Here is a 15397-nt window from a genome sequence, read left to right on the forward strand (position 1 = left end):
AACTCGGTGCAAGCATCACAGTGAAGCAGGCAGGAGCTTGCAGAAATCTGCTGGGGTTTTGTGTGTATCCAAACACAGATAGAGTGCTCTGGCTTCCTTGTCCCATCCTGGGGCTCAGCATCTGACATAGCTCTTAATCCAATCAGATCTAGCCCGTGCAGCTGACAGTCTTGTTTCCTCAGGCCCAGCGTGGTGGTAGCCATGCATCCTTCTCAGAGGCAACTGGGAAATAATTAAAATCTGGAAGTCATCATTCAGGCAAGGATGGGAAATATTTTCCATTTCCTAAGTAGCTGTGACAGTTTTCACTTGAGTGCTTGCTTGCTTCTGAAAGCCTTTGCTTTTCTCTTTGGCTACTCAGTGCTCATCGTTTCTCCTCAAACAAGCTCTATCCTGTGAGGAGTGCAGGCAGCACTGGCTAAGTCTATCAGAGAGGCAGGAAGGCAGCTGCCTTCTGCCCTGATTGTGCTCATCATAGAATGATAGAGTGGTTTGGGTTGGAAGGGACCTTTAAAGGTCTTCTTGTCCTGTAGTGAGCATGAACATCTTCCCCTAGATCATGTTGCCCAGAGTCCTAAACAACGTGATCTGGAGTGGTTCCAGGGATGGGACATCTACCAGCTCTCTGGGCAACCTGGTCCAGGGTCTCATCACCCTCAGTATGAAAAATGTCCTCCTTCTATTTCGTTACAATCTCTCCCCTTTAGTGTAGAGCTGTCACCTGTTGTCCTGTCACAGCAGGCCCTGCTAAAAGGTCTGTCTCCAGCTTCCTGTTCATCGCCTTTAAGTACTGGAAGGCCACCAAAAGGTATCCCTGATGATCTCTTCTTCAGGCTGAACAACTCCAGCTCATAACTGTTCTTTTATCTTCTTTCTTCCTGTAGTGTCAGTGCTGCAGAATCTGGAAGCTTTTCTCATTGTTCCTCATCCATCTCCCAGCTCTTGGATGTGATGGGTTTTTCCCTAAGCTGCTGCCAAGGGTTAGAGTAGAGAGCAGCTGACGCTGAGTTCAGAGCAGATGGAGGAAGTTTATCGAGGCATAAATGTGGCAGTTTCCAGATCTGTGAGTGTGCTCTGCTCCCTGAGCAGCTCAGCTTGTTCCCCTGCACAGCCTGGTGCATGTGTCTGAGCAGAGCCTTCCCAGCCTCGTGGTGCAGGTGACCCACACACTCAAGAGTGTTGGGTGACCTGGAACAAGAGACCTCTGCACAGACATCACCCAGGGTCTTTGCACAGCAGCTCCTCCATAAGGTGCTTAACCAGTAGGATCCCACTGAAATGATGGAACAGAACCACAAGACCTGTTTTAGGGACCTGGATCAGGTTTCTATCTATATAACCTTTTTTGTTCCTGGCTCTGCTTGCTCAGAGCGGTAGAAGGTGCTGTTGTTTTTGGAAGTGACTTTTGGTCGTGCAGAGTTGTGTGTGTGAGGAGCTGAAATACAACTGCCCCTTCCTTCAGCTGGGGGCATTTCCATCTAAGAGCTTCTTTACCTTGTTGCTGTATTGTACATTTATTTGGGGGGGTGGGGTGTTAATATTGAAGTCTGCCCAGCAGGTAGTGTTGGTGAGGGTGAGATTACACAGATATGAAATGGAGGAGTTTAAATATTTAAAGGGCACTAAATGAATTAGGTTTCATTCTCTCACTGAAGGAGCCATTCTTTGTGTTTCTCCCCACCAGTTTCTGCTACACATACATTACAGTTTCAGACTGAAGACACATAATGCATTCAGGCACACTGTTTCCAGTTTCTCCCTTTCTTCAGCCCACAGTGTCACACTTAGCTAGAAATCAATTTGTTATTACACAAATTCCTGCAGGACATAAAGCTGTCTGTGTAGCTAGCCCAATTAATTAATATTTTTGTACTGTATTTTAATCAAATGTAATAGCCAGGCTGTTAAATATGACTGCTCATCAGTATTTTACAATGGAGCTTATTTTTGATGATTAAATTATTACTGCAGTTTATCTCTTTGTGCTCTTCCACTACCTTCATGTCGAAAGGAAATGTTCTTGGTAGCAGCAGAGGAAAGCTGGGAATAGAGAGCAGGGAGCTGAAGAGTCTGCCTGAATCTTCAGTGAACAAAATAGTCCTTGGTATCAGGATCACAGGATGTGTTTGGTTCAGAGAGACCTTCAAGATCATCCAGTCCAACCTTTGAAACAGCGCTGCAAGGTCAGCACCAAATCATGTCCCTAAGCTCCAGGTCCACACACCATTTAAGCACCTCCAAGGGTGGGGACTCCACCACTGCCCTGGGCAGACCATGACAATGTTTGAGAGCCCTTCCAGTGAAAAACTGTTTCCTAACATCCAGCCTAAACCTTCCCTGGCACAGCTTGTATCCATCTCCTCTTCTCTCTGGTGACAAGCAACATGACAAGAGGCTGCCCCTTCCTCACTTCAGGCTCTTTCCCAGCAGTTGTAGAGAGCTCCTCTTGTCATGTTGCTTGTCACCAGAGAGAAGAGACTGACCCTTCCTTGTTCAGACTCCTTTCCAGTAGTTGTAGAGAGCGATGAGGTTTCCCCTCAGCTTCCTCTTCTGCAGACTGGGCAAGCCCAGCTCCCTCAGCCACTCCTCACAGGACATGTGCTCCAGCCTGAAGCTATCTGTGAGTGCTTTGGTTCCATTTGTATGTCCATCTTTGCATAGAAGCTATGTTCTAGAGTCACTTTAGAGCCATCTTAGAGATGGTTTGCTCCTTGCAGAACCAATGGAAACACCTGAGGCCTGCTCATTCTGTAGGTGACTCAAATTTACTCTGGTTTTATAGAATCATAGAATCAGTCAGGGTTGGAAGGGACCTCAAGGATCATCGAGTTCCGACACTACTCTTTTGTTACAGTATTCAAAGCATCCAGATAGTTGTGGCAAAGCAAAACATCTAAGCCCTCCAGTTGTGCCATTCCTCCTTGGCTCTTCTCAACCCTGAGATCAAGGATTGAATTTAGATGTAAATCTGCTTTGCAAGCAGAGTAGTGTGGAGAGGTGGTGGTACCAAGCTGATTATTCTCCTATTCCTGGTGGAGTAGAGAGGCTGAGACACAGTCATATAAATAAAAAGAAGGCTTATACTTTTATTGTGCATTCTCCTGCAAGACAAAACACCTGAGCTGGATAATAAAGGAAGTTCTGTCTCTCAGATCTCAAGGAGGAGAGAGAATGAGACCAAGGGATTTTATCTGGTGGTGGTGGATGATGTTAGTTGCCTGAAACAATGACAAAGCTGAATATAGAAACAAGTTCCTGGAGCTGTTTGCAGTAGCAGTTTGCATTTTAGCTACAGCTCTTAACGACCGACCCAAAGAACTTGGGAGCATTTTGGATGTGCTCAACCCATAGGCATTTGTGTACATGTGGCCAGCCAGAGGACTGCAGAAAACCAGAGCTAGAGAGAGCCTTGGTAGCTTTGGAGCCTGACCATTCACCAACTATTTTAACTTAAGAGCTATCTGGACTACTTAAGCAATAAAAATAATACAAATGCTGTCTTGACCAGCTTTGCTACCATTGTTTATTGGTTAACTGAAGCAAATATTAGGCTAAGCTACAAATATTTATGTATTGCTATTTATTTGCATGCAGACGTGCATGTACAAGAGGTTTTTTACAATTGCTTTTACCTACAGCTTCCAGCACCCCTGAGGCATTCACTAAGTTTGGGCTTGGAGGAATTCTGTGTTGATAGGCTTTGTTTTCTTACAGTCTTTCTTTTTTTCTGTTGTTCTCAGTCTTTTTTTTCTTCCATTTTATGAGTAGAGAAAGGAGGAAGAGATAGACTGAGTAAAAATAAAATAAGAGGTAGAAAGGAGAGGGAACTTATGTCTAAGTGCCTAGCAAAGAACAGTCCAGTTCAACCATATCCTCAGTGTCTCCAATGCCTTCAGCTTGCCTGTAAAAGAACAGTCCAGTTCACCCAAATCTCAGTGTCTCCAATGTCTTCAGCTTGCTTATAAAAGAACAGTCCAGTTCACCCAAATCCTCAGTGTCTTGGCCAGCAGTGTGCCCAGGTGGCCAAGAGAGCCAGTGGCATCCTGGCCTGCATCAGGAATGGTGTGGCCAGCAGGAGCAGGGAGGTCATTCTGCCCCTGTACTCTGCACTGGTCAGACCACACCTTGAGTGCTGTGTTCAGTTCTGGGCCCCCCAGTTTAGGAGGGACATTGAGATGCTTGAGCATGTCCAGAGAAGGGCAACGAGGCTGGGGAGAGGCCTTGAGCACAGCCCTGTGAGGAGAGGCTGAGGGAGCTGGGATTGGTTAGCCTGGAGAAGAGGAGGCTCAGGGGAGACCTCATTGCTGTCTGCAACTACCTGAGGGGTGGTTGTGGCCAGGAGGAGGTTGCTCTCTCTCTCAGGTGGCCAGCACCAGAACAAGAGGACACAGCCTCAGGCTGTGCCAGGGGAGATTTAGGCTGGAGGTGAGGAGAAAGTTCTTCCCTGAGAGAGTCATTGGACACTGGAATGGGCTGCCCGGGGAGGTGGTGGAGTCGCCGTCCCTGGGGCTGTTCAAGGCAGGACTGGACGTGGCACTTGGTGCCATGGTCTGGCCTTGAGCTCTGTGGTAAAGGGTTGGACTTGGTGATCTGTGAGGTCTCTTCCAACCCTGATGATACTGTGATACTGTCTCCAATGCCTTCAGCTTGCCTGTAAAAGAACAGTCCAGTTCACCCAAGTCCTCAGTGTCTCCAATGTCTCAACTTTTCCTTTTGGAAACAAAAAGCAGTTTTGACTTTCAGGAAATTTGGCGCTGGCATCTTGAAACTTTGAATGAAAGAAGTCCTGTTAAGCCTAACTTTTCATTATTATTATTTAGTCAGAAAGACCCTCTGCTGAGGAGTTTTCAAACGAAAACTACTTGAACAGGGCAGGCTTCAGCTGCTGCTTCCCCGGCATCACCTGCTGCACAGAGCTTCCCCGGCCCATGCTCTGATCAAAGGTGCTCTGGGTTAGCAGTTCAGGTCACTGCTGCTCTTCACGCCCTCCCCAAACACAGTTGCAGAGCTTGCATTAATTAAAGTGGCCTTTTTGTTGTCTGCAGAAGTGCTGTGGCTGTGCAAAGGCAGCCCGAGGGCTCTCTCTTTCCCTCTCGCAGCGAAGATTGCATAAGGATCGCTCGCACGTGGAGCCAGTGCGTGGTGTGCGGCAGCCAAATAATCATGGATTTAAGAGTCCCTCAGCACTCATTCACACGCCAGACCGTAACCGCTCTGATTTTCCCCTTTCAGCAGCTGCAATACCCAGGCACAATGGGGTGAGTTAAGGTTAAGGATGTCGTTTCAGCTTTAACTTGGAATGTCCTAGCTTTGATGGCCCCGAGCCAAATCCTTAACATTATTTTAATGTCGTTTTTCTTCTTCGTTTTATGTTTGCATACATTTAAAAACAGAGCAGGGGTTACTTATGTCACAGCTGTGCATACTTTCTAAGGCCAGTGGATAAATACTGGCTTTATGCTCCAAGAGGGAGGGTGTTTTTTTTTTGCCTAGGACCCAAAATACAAGTTGATTGAGAGCTTGGTCGGTGGGTGAGATTGGCAGCTAGTGCAAAGAGCTGCATCTCCCTTGCTTTTGGTGGAATTGGGCTGATTTAACTCTGCTCAGGATCTGGCTCTCTCTTCCTCTCAGAGCCAGAACTTTTTTTTTCTGGCTGCTTGACATATATTTTTGTTTGTATAGAGCTATCTGTGTCTTCCCACCCATTTCCTAAATCCTGTCTTTCCAGATTTTGGGTTTGATTGTACACAGATTGAATCTATTTATCTGATTCTTTATTTTTTTCTAAAGAGAAAGGAAAATATGTATTTGTTTTGAAGCCAAGCAAGTGCAGTGTGTTTTCCTTTGGTACCCAAGTGGCTTGGTTGAAATGTTGGCTGAATGAAGCGTTTCAATTTGTTTACTGGAGTCTTCCCCACCAACTTGACTAATTCTTCCTTTTCTGATCAGGATTAATGATGTGCTAAGAGGTATTCCAGTCTATTTTTCTCGTATCAAAGCGTTGAGCCAATATCTGTAGTGCGAAGTGTCAAAGTACAGGAATGCTTTAGGAAAACTTCTCAGACAAATTTCTTAGCCAAATAGTAAAATATTGTTTTGTTTTCTTTGGGATTTGTTTTGGTTGTTTTCTTTGTAACAGAATGGAGATTTTTAGGATTAATGTCTCTTCTTTGTTTTTTTTTCCTCTTACTTATCTTGTTTTCAGACTGGGCACAAGTTTCTCAACTCCTTGTTTTCTTTAGAATCAGAAAGCCTTTGAAAATCTGGAAGCCATTTTTTCTGCCAAAACAACCTGGGAGTTTAGTGAGGGAAGGTCACAGGGACCCAACAACTACAACTTTAATTAGGTACATGAAGTCGCAATGGGGAACACGAACAAGAGTGGCTCTGGTTGAGACTAAGTGCATTGTGTACCTAGATCAAAATTCAGAGAGATCAGTGGAGGGCTTTCCACTGACCTTAATAAGCTTTGGGTCAAGCCTTGGACTTGTAAAATGTAATTTATTTCTTTGGCATCCTTCTAGATGCTGTGAAGCCTTCTCATAAGCTTAGGAGCTCAGCAACAGCATATGTCCCCCATATACTGCAACATGCTCTACTGCTCCCTTCGGAGAAGCAGGAGGTTTGAATAGGATCACCAAATTGCCTAGACTGGAAAAAACCTTTGAGATCATGGAGTCCAGTCGTTGGGCTAACACTGACAAATCCGTGGCTAAACCATATTCCTAAGCACCACATCTACACAGCTCTTCAATGCCTCCAGGGATGGACATTCTATCACTTCTCTGGGCAAGCTGTTCCAATGCCTGAGAGCCCTTTCAGTAAGAAATTCTTCCTAATATCCAACACAAACTTGATGCCATTTACTCTTGTACTGTGACTTGCTAATTGCTTGAGCATTTCGACCCCCATCTCCCTCCAGTCTCCTCTCAGGGAGTTGTAGAGAACAATGAGTTCTCCCCTCAGCCTCCTTTTCTCCAGACTAAACCACCCCAGCTCCCTCAGCTGCTCCTCACCAAACCCTTCACCAGCTTCATTGCTATTCTCTGGACCTGCTCCAGCATCTCAATGTCCTTCTTGTAGTGAGTGGCTCAAAACAGAACACTCTAGATGCAGCCTCATCAGTGCTGAGTACAGGGAGACAATCACATCCTTGGTCCTACCAGCCACAGTATCGCCAGTACAGGCCAGAATGTTGCCATTTGACCCTCTTGGCCGCCTGGGCACACTCCAGCTCACGTTTGTCAGGCTATCATCATCAAGACCCCCAGGCCCCTCTCTGCTGAATGGTTTTTCAGCTACTCCCTCCCAAACCCATAGCACTGACAGAAGTTGTTGTGGCCAAAGCACAGAACTCAATGTTTGACCTTATTGAAACTCTTACAGCTGGCCTTGGCCCATCATCCAAGTCTGTCCAGTTCCCTCTGCAAGGCCTCATTGCCAATGCACAGCGCAGGTTCCACCCCAGAGCTCCTTCGTGTGGTTCCTCTCCCCCAAGGCAGAGGGAGATGAAACATTGATGGCTGTGCAGCCCCTGGGCGTAGCTGGCTGCGGAGGTGGATGCTTGTAATGCAGTCACGCTATGCCTGCCACGCACAGGCTTCTCAGGTGAGCAGTAATGCTCAGCCCAGAGACATAATTGTGGCGTTTATGGTCAGCATAATCCTGACTCAATTCCTGGCAGATGGATTTCACAGGCCTTCCCTCCCTGCCGCTGCTTGTGCAGCAGTTGCTGCCTTCCTCGGGGTGGGGGGGGAACGTTGCCTTCTGGCTTCTTCAGAAATCGGTGTTCTTATTAAAAATACATATCCTCTATTTAGTGCTGAAAGTAAGAAAAAGAGGAAGCGAGCACAAAGCTGCCAGGGGGAGAAAAGTCCTGTTCTGAGCACCAGGAGGGTTTATTCCTTGTGGCTGTTTTGTTCGCACCGGATTCCCCCTGAGCCGGGAGCGCAGAGCGGGAGGAAGCTTGCAGGCAGCTCTGCCTGCGTGCTGCGGTCCTCATCGTGTCTGCCTGTCCATGCCAGAATAGGATTTGTCTGAGCAAAGGGGGTAAGTGAGGTAAAGCTTCAAGGGGCAGTTTCCTGCTTTGTTGGAAAGAGGCAGAAAGACATTTTGTATCCTGTCAAACTGTTTGCCTTTTCTCTTTTTCCCCCCGTTGCTTTAATTGCTGCATCTTGCTTAAACACAAAGCACAGCCAAGGGGCTGCAGCCTCCCCAGAGCGGGCCCAGCGTGGTGGGGCTGGAGGCACAGACCCCTACTAGGCAGCTTTGCCTTCTCCAGTTAAGCCTATTCTGATTTCAGGGCACTGGAGGGTGTTGGCAGTGAAAATGTTTGTGCTGCCCTGGTCAGCTGAGCCCTGTTTAGTTGAGCAGTTGCCCTGCGGATGGGTGAGGAGCCGGCAGGGTGGGTGTGCTGGTTTGCCCTCTGTGTTCTAGAACATTTGAGTTCTGCTGCCCTCTCTCTCCAGTGCTCCTGAGTCTTTGTGAGCCCACCAGCAATTAGGGCAGCTTTTTCTTTGCATGATTTAGTAAACTACATCAAAACTATTTGGAGTGCTGAGCTGTGTGCTGAGAGATGAAACTCTCTATTCTGGAGGATACTGAAGCACTCACTCTGGCAAGCAGATGGAAACCTTGTTGCTTCCTAATGTGTGCATCTTTCAGTCATGTATAGTGGTCCTGGTTGTGTATTGTGAAACTGCCACAGCTTTCGTTGTCCTGGCTCACCGCATTGCTTCAAAGGTGGGTGAGTGTTGGGCTTGGATTCCTGTCATTTCTGCACATGCATCCACATTCTTGCCTGGCCCTGCAGGTGACATCTTCTGTCTCATGCACCACTTCTGCGGCTCCTTCAGAACCTGCCAGCAGCTTTCACACCTTGTGTGTGGGTCTGTGTTGCACTTGCAAGAGAAAACACAGAGGAATCATAGAATCAACCAGGTTGAAAAAGACCTCCAAGATCAGCCAGTCCAACCTAGCACCCAGCCCTATCCAGTCAACTAGACCATGGCACCAAGTGCCTCATCCAGTCAGAGCAGGTAAAGCCCAAACAATCCAGAATTAACATCGTGAAACCTTTACGTGGTTTTGCACTCTCATTACAAGGCCTTGATCTGCAATTAATTCTTCTTCCCAATAAAGGGCATTCAACAATGTCACCATTTAGCCCCAAACAAGCAAGGCTGTGTTTGGATGAACACAACTGATTAATCTGAAAAAAATCAGAATTTGGCATCCTGGCCTGCATCAGGAATGGTGTGGCCAGCAGGAGCAGGGAGGTCATTCTGCCCCTGTACCTTGAGTGCTGTGTTCAGTTCTGGGCCCCCCAGTTTAGGAGGGACATTGAGATGCTTGAGCGTGTCCAGAGAAGGGCAACGAGGCTGGGGAGAGGCCTTGAGCACAGCCCTACGAGGAGAGGCTGAGGGAGCTGGGATTGGTTAGCCTGGAGAAGAGGAGGCTCAGGGCAGACCTTATTGCTGTCTACAGCTACCTGAGGGGTGGTTGTGGCCAGGAGGAGGTTACTGTCTTCTCTCAGGTGGCCAGCACCAGAACGAGAGGACACAGCCTCAGGCTGTGCCAGGGGAGATTTAGGCTGGAGGTGAGGAGAAAGTTCTTCCCTGAGAGAGTCATTGGCCACTGGAATGGGCTGCCCGGGGAGGTGGTGGAGTCGCCGTCCCTGGAGCTGTTCAAGGCAGGACTGGACGTGGCACTTGGTGCCATGGTCTGGCCTTGAGCTCTGTGGTAAAGGGTTGGACTTGATGATCTGTGAGGTCTCTTCCAACCCTGATAATACTGTGATACTGTGAAGTAAGTTCATCTCTCACTGGCATGTTGCAAACCTCCCTCTGCAGTAACCTAGAGTAACCTAAATACCCAGGGAACTGAGGATTATTATTCTTTCCTCGGAGAATACTGCATGTTTGTTGAAAAATAAACAACTCTGCTGTACAGGTGCAGCCCACAAAGGGACAGGATCTGTGTGCAGCCTTGCAGCACAGGAGTTTACACTGACCTTGCAGGATGCAAATGGTTACTTCTCATCTATTTTAGAGCCTTGCTCTTTCTCCTGGTTTAAAGGATAAAAAAAAGCCATCAGTGATGTGAGAATCTGAATAAAAAAGTCATTGGTGATGTGAGAATGCTGCTTTTGAGTAGTGGGATCCAGTGCTAAGATTTGTGTCACTGCATTCTGATTTAGGAGGTGACTTTTGCTGTTCTGACTGATTGATTTGTATTTATTTGTTTATTTATTATTTTCCCATGGCACATGGTTTGTGGGGGTAGGAAAAGCAGTGTGTCACAGACATCAGCTGGTGGAATGACTGCTTCTCTTAGGCAAAAGAAATTCATCTCAATTTACTCAATCTCACAGCAATTTCTTTCTGAAACAGCCCCACTTGTGATGTACATGATTTTAGCTGTTAATAAAAATTGAAACTATGTCCAAAAGCTTGAAGCTGTGACTGAAAGGAAAGCTAAACCCACAGATTTCTTGGCTTAAACTCATACCCTGTAGCAGTAATGGAGTTGAATTCTCTGTGGTATAAACAAATTTCACTCAGGTAGCTTATGGAGCAAAAGTGTTTGCAATAGGTGGCTGCATAGGAGTAAATCCATGGTCTAGCCTTGAGCTCTGTGGTTAAGGGTTGGACTTGATGATCTATGAGGTCTCTTCCAACCTTGGTGATACTGTGAAATCCTGTTCTCAAGTGAACTGAGAAGTACTATCCAAAACCCATCTCCAGTGTTGTCCTTAACTTGAGGAAGCAGGACCAGGGTTGCACTGCAGATGCTTCAAACAAGGGCATTGCAAATGTCAGTTTTAGTTGTGGCTCTTTGAGGCTGCTGACCTGTGTCATGGATTAAGTCCAAAACTAACAAAATGCTGGGAAAGAGTAATCTGAGTATTTCTGACTGTGAAGAAATAGCAGCATTGTCTTGATCTGTTTACTACTGATGCTGTACTTACTGTGGCACTGCATTTGTGTGTGTTTTGTAGTGGTGGAAAGTACCAGTCACGTTAAACTGGTCAAGACAACTCTTTTTCTCAGCCTGAAATCTCATTAGATTTATGGCTGTGGAGGGGAATATTTGTCTTGATGATTGAATAAATAGCACCAGCAAACTTGCTGTCATTGTAGTCTGGATGAAAACCTCACAGTTTTCAAGAGGAGGGAAGCAGATGGACTCACCCAGAGCTGTGTCCCTTTGCATCAGCCACTGAAATGTATCACAGTCAGAAGTTCAGTGGATAGAGAAATGACTCACTTCTTTCTTTCTCTCTCTTTTTTTTTTTTCACTCACAATAAAGTCATTCAGCTGAAGTGGAGACAAGTCATATCTGATATCATATTTTTATATCTTTTTTTGCTTATTATAATTTTTTTTCAGATTGATATTGCACAGAGAAATATGAGGCATTGTTCTGAAATTAAATTTGAATCCGTATCAAGGCAATTTAATCCCACTTGGAGCTGGTGGATGAAGGAGGGAGCCTAACCTTCGGTAATTCCCTTGCTCACAGTTGGCTTTTTCTCATGCACAACAATTTAAAACCAAAATCACTTTCTCTAATGAGAGGCTATAAATTACTCCTTTAATGAGACACGTGAAGTTTGAGGAGTTGAATTCCCACATTCCTCTTATCTGCAAGCCTGGGTACCTCCAGGGGATGGGGAAGGATCCATAGTGCTGAATTTCTGTGTTATAACATCGCTCAGTATTAAGATGATTATTACAGTATCATGAAATCCCAGATGGGAATCTGGCCTTCAGTATGCTGAGTATTGTTTCCATCTAATGTGAGAGTCTTAAAATGCTTAGAATTGAAACAAGAATTGGGAGGAGAACTTGGATCTGCCCAAAACCAAAGAGCAATGTGGTGACATAGTTTCTCACAGTTCCTCCTACGCTGTTCCTACAAGTGCACTGCTTTGTGTTTCAGCAACTTCTTTTTTGTATGGATATTGACATCTACATTGCAAAAACATTCCCTTTGGAAAGGCGTGCTTCCTTCTTGCCTTAGAAAACCAACAGCTTGTGACATGGCAAAAAGATCAACAACCCAAAAGTCAGTTTTAGAATCACAGAGTGAGAGGGGTTGGACTGGACCCCTGAAGGTCATCCAGCCCTACCCCCATGTTCCATAGGCATGCAGAGGTTTGTCTGTGTGTGTACATATACACACACACACACAAATAGACAATTGTTCCATAGGCCTTCTGTAGCACAGACTTTGGTAGCTCCACAAAGAGAATCCTTCCTGCTCAGGAACAAAGCTTTTGGGGTGTCAGGAATCTTGTTCTGACTTACAGACTGGTAGGAGCTGAGAATCTAGCGCAGCCTTTGGTCAGTTATCCTCATCGTTAAGTGTCCATAATACCAAACTCAACCCTAGTTTTCCCCTGAGCTGTGTTTAGGATGTGCTTCTAGGTCTTGGCAGGTCTGGTGTTTGATCCCCAGGAGTGGCAAATGCTTTGTGGCTGGTGTAAGGGTTGAATGGGATCATCCTGGTGGAGAGCAATCTACTCTGTGTGTCCTTAGGCTCTGCATTGTGGCTGCTAACTTCTTCCTCTCGTGAGGTTGCTGTGAGTTTCTATTCTTGACCTTACCCTGCAGTATGTGTGCAAGATAGCCTGTGGGAAGGGCTGTTTGCAGCATCACCACTGTTAGTGCTCCATGCTACTGTGGCTCACCAGGCTTGGCAGGGGATTGCTCTCATCTGTGCAGGGAGCTCTCCCTTCAGAGGCTTTTGGAAGCCAGCTCAGATGGATGCTGAGCAGGGAAACCACAGGAGTTTGTGGATGGAGCCATGTAGCTGCACTATGGTTAGCAGCAGGCAGAGATGTACAGCACTGAGTAGTCACTCCCCAGGACTAGTGGCACTTGTGGCCAAAAGGAGCCTTCCAGTATCTGAAGGAGCCTACAGGAAGGCCGAGGAGGGACTCTTAACAAGGTCTTGTAATGACAGGATGAGGAGGAATGGGTTTAAACTGGCTAGAGGTGAGAGTTAAACTGGATGTTAGGAAGAAGCTCTTTGCAGTGAGGGTGGTGAGACACTGGCACAGGTTGCCCAGGGAGATTGTGGATGCCCTCCCTGGGGGTGTTCAAAGCCAGGTTGGATGAGGCCTTGAACAACCTGTTCTAGTGGGAGGTGTCCCTGCCTGTGGCAGGGTGTTGGAGCTGGATGAGCTTTGAGGTCCCTTCCAACCTAAACCATTCTATGGTTAGGAGGAGGTTCTTTACCATGAGAGTGGTGGGACAGTGGAACAGGTTGCCCAGGGAGGTAGTCGAGGCCTCATCCTTGGAGATATTCAGGGATAGGCTCGACAGGGCTCTGGGCACCCTGATCGAATGGAGGATGTCTCTGCTTGCCTCAGGGGCACTGTTGGAGGTCCCTTCCAACCTAAACCATTCAGCAAGTCTGTGTTCTTCAGTCCCAAGTAACACCAGCAGCGTATGGACTGTGGTTCCTAGGTTGTTGCTCTCTCTTGAAGAAAGGCAGCTTCACTGATGTTCTGCAGCCTGTCCACAGTATCACAGTATCACAGTATCACCAAGGTTGGAAGAGACCTCACAGATCATCAAGTCCAACCCTTTACCACAGTGCCCAAGGCTAGACCATGGCACCAAGTGCCACATCCAACCTTGCCTTGAACTGCCCCAGGGACGACGACTCCACCACCTCCCCGGGCAGCCCATTCCAGTGCCTAATGACTCTCTCAGTGAAGAACTTTCTCCTCACCTCGAGCCGAAATTTCCCCTGGCGCAGCCTGAGGCTGTGTCCTCTTGTTCTGGAGCTGGCCACCTGAGAGAAGAGAGCAACCTCCTCCTGGCCACAACCACCCTTCAGGTAGTTGTAGACAGCAATAAGGTCACCCCTGAGCCTCCTCTTCTCCAGGCTAAACAACCCCAGCTCCCTAAGCCTGTCCAGTCGCTGGTATCTCAGCAATACAAGTGAAGGAGTTAGGATATTTATGAAGCAGCCTGTGTCCCTGTGTGCCATTTCTGCTTGCAATCAAACCTTGTACTGGTCCTTTGCCAAGACCAACCCAAGGCAGAGCTGTCTCAGCAGGCTTTATGCATGTGTCTTCTTTACAGAAGATGTGTTCTCTCCCATGTAGGCTGTAATTTATGATGTATTTATACAGCACTTAGCATCGTGAAAATCCTGATCCGATTGATTTCTAGCACTGGGGCAAAAGAAACATTATGCAATAACAATCATTGTCCCTCGTTGCCTTTCAGACACTGCAAAAAAAAAATCTAAGCAGACTACATTCTTAAAAGAGGGCTAATTAAGTTGAGTTGCTGTGCACAGAGAAGCAGTGTTTCTCAAATGCCTTCAAAACCATAAAACAATCTGTGAGTAGCCAACCAAAAAAAAAAACCAACCCCAAAACCCAGTATGTCAACAATGGCCAAATCAAACAGTGATTCAGAATTGGAATTAAAGGTCATAAAACCCCTGTATGCATTCATCAGAGAGCTCTGGTATGAATATTAATAGAAGCAGAGTAGTGGAATAGATGGTTTAGCTTAATTTTAAGCATTAATTAAAGATTTATTAAAACTTCACTCTATAAATACTTTATAGCTAAAAGGCTATAATAAGGGCTAGGCTGATCAGAAGTGTTGGGCTCTTAGTGGCTGTTCTTTTGAGTTAGATCTGTCACCAGCACCACTCTAATTGGTGGGAAAATACCATTTAGGAAAGCCTATTTGCAGTGTCTCACAGAAGTATACATCCTGGGGTAAAGTCTTTGCAATACTGGGCTTGAAGATATTTGTTTAAAGGTTGACTTTTCAAGCTACTACTACAGCAGTTATCAAAATGATTTCTGCATCAAGATTCTATCCATACCATCTCCCCCCCCGCCTTAACCTAGCTCTTAAGAAATTCTTTGTGGGCTAGATTTAGTGTGAGAGATAAATGATACCTCTTCAGAAGGGATGGTTTGATGGCTAATTTGGTCCTTCTCTTTAAATCTGTGGAAAAAAAAAACAACAAACCAAAACAAAACACAAAAGAAGTGCCAAAAAACTGAGTCAAACATGTCAAGTGTTGTTTACATTTATGAATTTGCTGAAAACACAATTGAGATTGGTTTTGCAGACACTGAACATTTTTTGCTCTCTGCAGAAATATAAGCCTGAACTCTTCTTTCCTTGGCACATCAATGTCTCTGCAGATCGTTCCTTTCTGCTTCTGATGTTCATTGTTATTACAAATAGAATCACAGAATTGTTTTGGCTGGAGGAGACCTTTAAGATCATCAACTCCAAGTGTCAACTCCACAGTGGCCATTAAGCTGTGGCCCCAAGTGCTGCGTCCACACACTTTGTGAACACCTCCAGGGATGGTGACTCCATCTCCTACCTCAGCAGCCTTTCAGTA

This window comes from Pogoniulus pusillus, chromosome 35 (assembly GCF_015220805.1).
Source record: "Pogoniulus pusillus isolate bPogPus1 chromosome 35, bPogPus1.pri, whole genome shotgun sequence".
Taxonomy (NCBI): domain Eukaryota; kingdom Metazoa; phylum Chordata; class Aves; order Piciformes; family Lybiidae; genus Pogoniulus; species Pogoniulus pusillus.